The sequence below is a fragment of the Coregonus clupeaformis genome, chromosome 37 (assembly GCF_020615455.1).
Source record: "Coregonus clupeaformis isolate EN_2021a chromosome 37, ASM2061545v1, whole genome shotgun sequence".
NCBI classification, from domain to species: Eukaryota; Metazoa; Chordata; class Actinopteri; order Salmoniformes; family Salmonidae; genus Coregonus; species Coregonus clupeaformis.
This window is the reverse complement of record NC_059228.1, coordinates 23,281,263-23,287,262: the sequence shown is the minus strand read 5'-3', so window position 1 is coordinate 23,287,262 and position 6,000 is coordinate 23,281,263. Positions and strand designations below refer to the sequence as shown.

The window sequence follows — 6,000 nt, the reverse complement described above, 5'->3', positions numbered from 1 at the left end:
TGTAACGCCAGGGTTGTGGGTTCGATTCCCACGGGGAGCCAGTATGAAAAATATATATATAAAAAAATAATGTATGCACTCACTAACTGTAAGTTGCTCTGGATAAGAGTGTCTGCTAAATGACTAAAATGTAAATGTATAAGTAACTTAGGCCGCCATTCAATCCGACCGCAGGTTGTCTGTAACAAGGTGAGTAGGACGGAGCCAGGCGTAGGAGGTATGAATCAAAGAAAAGGGTTTATTTGGCCAATACAGCAGTCTGCAGCAATGCGTAAACCAAATACAGTGCGACTTAAATGCGTACTGGGAAAACAAAACACACGGGTGAATATCCCGGCGATAAAAGTAACATAATGCTCAACACGAGCTAGTGACACCTCCACATGGAACAATAACACACAAAGACATGGGGGGGCAGAGGGAATAATTATACAGAGACTGATGTGGGGATATGTACCAGGTGTGTGTGAAAAACAAGACAAAACAAATGGAATGATGAAAAGAGGATCGGCAGTGGCTAGAAGGCCGGTGACGATGAACGCCGAAGCCTGCCCGAACAAGGAGAGGAGGCAGCTTTGGAGGAAGTCGTGACATTGTTGACAATGCGGCTTTTAAAGACAATGCTCCCGTGTTTGCTGAGATCATATTTTTTGGTAAACGCTGCATATGTCGGCTCAATTGGAAATTGCCTTTAAAAGCTGCATTGTAGACAACCCATGTCTCTCAACTCAGTAGAAGTGGCTGAGAGTGAAGTTCCATCATTGGCCTATTCAGGAAATGTTCCTTTATTCATGCATTGGGACACATTCTCCACATTGTATTTGTTCTGGTCCCCTTATTTACCAGCAAAGGAAAAATGAATAATTTTTATTAAAAAGTGTTTAATCCCAAACCATAATATGCTAATGTGACCATTTCAGTTTCACCTAGGGATGTAGATCTGAGAGAGGTGCTTGACAGCACTCTTCCTTTCTTCTGAGCCTTGGAAGAGTGGAAAATTAACTGGAAAAACAAGTGGAAGAAACAGAATAGCGTTGGCTACTGAACCTCTCAGAGTCCCCTTATAATGTGTGAATACATTTTCCATGTTCACCGTTACCAGCAAAATTGGATCACTTTCCAGTCTCAGCGCGTACCGTGGCCTTCAAGGCACAAACAACCCCCCTGGGAATCCGACCGCAATGAACAGTTAAAAACTGACAGTCATCTCCAAGGACAAGCTATTCGCATAAAACACACACTCACTAGCCAGCCCTTGGCGGATCAATAAGTGGAGTGGAAGAGAGATGAAGAGAGAGATTTTTCCACGTTGTTCCACTCGTTAAGTCCGTTTTATCTGGGCTTTCAGGCTGATGGGGAGAACTCAAGGCTGTTTCTGGGAGTGAGAGAGCATAGCTACATGTGCATTCCATGGTGTGGCGTAGTCAGGCTTGTGAACAGGCAGAGCCAAGAGGGAAACAGACAATTAAATCAATAAGACAGCAGTCAGCAGATTACCATTCTGCCTCCCCCTCAGCTCTTTGCAAGAAAAACCTAATTTTTAGATTTTTTTCTGTAGGTTGCTTACACATGCAAAGCACAGGGAAACTTTTAGTCACACTGGCTGAAGTCACGCTAAGAGATCTCCCAGCAGCCACCTGTAGTGCCTTAGGAAACCTTGTGTCTTTTTTATTGTAGCGGTGCTGTAGTTTTTCCAGCAGAGGAAAACAAAACCTACAAAGGTGGAGGTGAAGATCCTTTCCTATCACTTATCACCCTCTTGATATATTACCTATCAACCTCTTGATATGGACAAAAGTGTGTATCACTGCCAACTGAATAGAGTTAAAGTATTTCACAGCCTTTTGTGCATTTTAGAAGCTCGAACCCCTGACAGAATTTTAGACTTGCCTGTGCACTGACCTTGACTGCAGAGAAAAAGAATAGAACACTTGCATCAATCAAGAAATCAAAGCCAGATAGGCTTTTATACAGGCGTTGTGTTTCTTGCTAGTATACCATGCAAATTCCAGTAACACGGTAAAAGATTGAGAATAAGTTGGACTATCAATTATGGGATTACTATTATTGGCTGCAAATCAAGTTCTCTCTATGAGGTCAGAAATCAGCAGTAGGTCATGTAGATTAGGATTAAATTAATTAATCTCTCTCTCTCATCTCTTACTCTCTCATCTCTCTCTCATTCCCTCTCATTCTCACATCTCCCTCTCATTCTCTCTCTCATCTCTTTCTCTCTCATCTCGCTCTCATTCTCTCTCTCTCGCTCTCTCTCTCTCTCTCTCTGTACTCTCAATTCTCCTCCCCGACTCCCCCTTCCCTCTATATCGCTCTCACATATACTATTGCTGCCTCAACTCCTCTCTCTCCCAATGTTTCCTCTCCCTCTTTTCCTTCCATCCCCCTCTGCCTCTTCTCCTCTCCTCTCACAAACAGGGTGTCAGATATCTAAAAGTAACGGGGGCAGGAGACATCCAATTAAAATCACAATGCATTATTATTTCAGAGCCTTCCCCGCGCCGTCTGGGAAGCCCATCGGATGATATAACAGCTCTGTGACAGCTAGTCTCACCAGCCCCTACGCCACTACGCCAGCTCAGAGGACACGATAAGGAGGTCTTTACTGTTGCTGCATGAGCTCACCAGCTGTGGCGACACTGGACATTCCCCAACAGCTTACGCTATCCCCTCTCTCTCACCCTCCCTATCTCTCACCCTCACTGTCTCTCACCCTAACTCTCTCTCACCCTCACTCTTCCCCTCTCTCGCTCTCGTTCTCTCACTCACTCACACTCCCAAATGCACAGGGATTGCAGCAGCGCGAGATGGAGATCTCCACTGCGTGTGTGAGTGCATATTGCCGGTGAGTGCAGGAACGGCAGCGGACGAGTGTCAGTGGTGCTTGAGTGAGGGGAAAGAGAGAGAGAGAGGCAGAGAGAGAGAGAAGTAGGGGGGATATCATTGTGGACCTTACAGGTTTAGCGCTTCTTTCTTTCTTTCGCACTGCTATCCTGAACCTTGGCGGATGTGCCACAACTATTCCAGCTGTCACTGCAGCGGCTACCTCACTGGTCCCCTCTCCTCTCTCTGGACAGAGCTCTCTATGCCACTCAATGAATGGATATGCACCGGCTCAGTGGGAGATCTCTGCTTTGTTGTCCTTTGAATCACTGATTTGTTTCTCAAGGTAAGTGTTGTAAGTCTGTAAAGTAATACTGATAGGAAGTGAATGTACAAACATAGAAGAATCTGCACTTAGTGTCAGTTTATCAGCTTTGATTTGTCAAGATATAGTAGGCGCCGGAGTGGTTTGAACGTCTGTACTGTATTTGCTGTGATATACTGTAGTGTTGTATGTTTGGCTTGAAAAAAATTTTTTTTAGGCTGATATGATTGGAGGGGGGCGGGGGGGGTTTGTGCGTCTCTGCATTCCAACTAAGCAGTAAAGGGCTCACGATTGTTCTGGAGAAAGCAATGATGTTGTCTTTATGTTAGCTGTTTCACTTTTGGCTGATACTATATGATTCCCTGTTTAGAAAGTGTAATGAACATCTCACTGAACAAGGAAATGTTCAGATGAATATTCAGTTAGAATTGATGTGTTGATTAAATGTTGATCAATTGAACTTAAGCCATTATTGCTCTTTTGAATGACTTAAACAGATGAGGCGATCATTGACATTTTATAATTTAACATAATTTACCATGGCTTGATTTTTAGGGATATCAATGATAGTGCTCAAGTGCTCGTGACAGTGAGATATAATAGATGTTCAGTGTTGAACACATACCATAGCTACAGTAGTGCTGCTGAAAGCACAGTGAGTATCATGGGCGATGGATGTGTTCTTCAAGGTTTCATGTGACGAGGAGATGAGGATCCTGCCTGGGACTGGAGACTTATCATGAGTAATGACATGTGTGATCTTGACGCCCCAGGCAGGGCACTGCATCACATTTAGGGCAGATCAGATTCTCTCTCTCGCTCTCTCTCTCTCTCTCTCTCTCTCTCTCTCTCTCTCTCTCTCTCTCTGCTCTCTGTCTCTGTCTCTGTCTCTCTCTCTCTGTCTCTCTCTCTCTCTCTCTCTCTCTCTCTCTCTCTCTCTCTCTCTCTCTCTCTCTCTCTCTCTCTCTCTCTCTCTCTCTCTCTCTCTCTCTCTCTCTCTCTCTCTCTCTCTCTCTTAGATACTGTTTCATAGTCATCCCACCCCTCTCTCTCTATAGCCCTGTTTATACCTGGTTCTAACCTGGTGCTAACATTAGACAAGTGTAGACGATTAAAAGACATTGTCTCTCTGACCACCTCCGTATGTAGTCAGGTTCCCATTGCATCTGGATATCAATCAAGTATAAACAGATCTGGATTTCAAGCCATTTAAATCCTCATTATACAGGCCTCTAAATCATTGTCAGGTAGCACCACTGACTTATGACATCAATAATTGTCTTAAAATAAATACATTCATATTATTTGTATTTATATCGTCAAATAATATAAATACAGGGAGGAAACAGGAAATCTGGTCGCAATGCAGACACAGTGGACACGTTTTAATACCATGTGTTGACGCGACAAACTTATATCAGATAGTGATTGGATCATTTTGATCAGATGACAAAACCTACGTTAGCGCAAGGTGTAAACGATTCTTCTGAAACCAGTTCAGAAGGTTTGTTCTCCCCCTGCCTCATTCTAAACAGAGACATGTTCATGTGATCTTTCTCTGAATTATTTTGTTTTTGTTTATGATCATCTCTTTCTACTCATCTCTGTCTCTACAGAAACCTCAGTCTTAGAAACTAGCTCATGGTATTCTCCCAAACCACCTTCTATCCTAGGCCCTCCACCTCTGTCTATATCTGTCTAACCGACTATCTTGTATTCTCCCTCAGCTCTGTTTATGAAAAACCAACCCCTTAGTTCCTTTATCCTTTTTTTTTGTCAAAGCTATTCAAATTCTCGAACTCTTTCTTTGAAACATCAGCAGCCATACCCATAATCCTGCTGTATGAGAAACCAGCTCACACAGAGAGTAAAGAGGGTGGCTCACAGTTACTATGGCACATTTGGGAAAGGAACAATTACTGTATGGCAAGGGAACATAAACCAATCTGCCTCTCACTCTCTCCTGCTTCTGGGAAACACTTCTGGGAAACACATTCCTTCCTACTTTTAACCATGTCAATGTGTCAGGTGTAATGCACTTCTCCCTGTCATGGCAATGCTAAACCCACTCTTCGGAGGATCCATTTCATAGCCAAAGGCTTAAAGTGAGCAGATGGGGAAATGTAGGCTTTTTAAAAAGCTGCCCTACTCCTCTGTAACAGAAGATGTTATAAAGCACACTTTCACAGGTGTAGCCTGCAGCCCAGCAAGGTACTAAGAATGAATGCGCAACTGGGGGATACCTATCCTATCCTATAACTTGTGTGAGTGTCTACTGAAGGGCAATGTGATACAATCAACTAGAAATACAATAACAAAAAAATGTTTTTGCAGTTGTCCTCACATCACTCACATTACTCTCAAATCACATGTTGTGCAATGGATGGCGAAGTGCTTCTGATTCAAAGCATTACAGTGCCTTCAGAAAGTATTGTGACGTCACGAGAGGCTACACAGCTTTCAGCGGGATTGCTCAAGTAGTGCAAGGAGACAAGGTTCAAACAAAACAAGGATTTTATTATAGGTCTTGGGAAATTAACGAAAATATAACAAAATTCTGTTCTCTTGTGGCTCTTTAAGGGTTAACAGTTCAGGGATGTCTCTTCCACATCCAAAATCATAATTCTCACTCGCTCAGATAACTTTTCCCCAGCCTTACTGTAGTCCACGTTGCAGCTAGTGGCCAACCCAGCAAAAAGTCCTTCCAAATGTCTCTCACGTATTTCCACAGGTGCATATATCCAAAGGTGAGTATTTCCCAAAGGTAAGTATCTCCAAATCCCTATATTCCTCATGGAAGTGGACGTGCAGCACTCTTGTCCTCCAGAGAGCCCAGG

General features: G+C 43.4%; 1 protein-coding gene across 2 annotated transcripts in view; it reads left to right on the top strand.

Annotated features, from left to right (window-relative positions):
* The first annotated feature begins 2,609 nt into the window (after positions 1 to 2,609).
* LOC121553750 (inhibitory synaptic factor 2A-like) overlaps positions 2,610 to 6,000 on the top strand; it is a 33,867-nt gene continuing 30,476 nt past the window's right edge. For both annotated transcript variants that reach the window (XR_005997572.2, XM_041867114.2), the window contains exon 1: positions 2,610 to 3,184. The gene's annotated coding sequence lies outside the window, so the exon portion shown is untranslated. The remainder of the gene's footprint in view (positions 3,185 to 6,000) is intronic.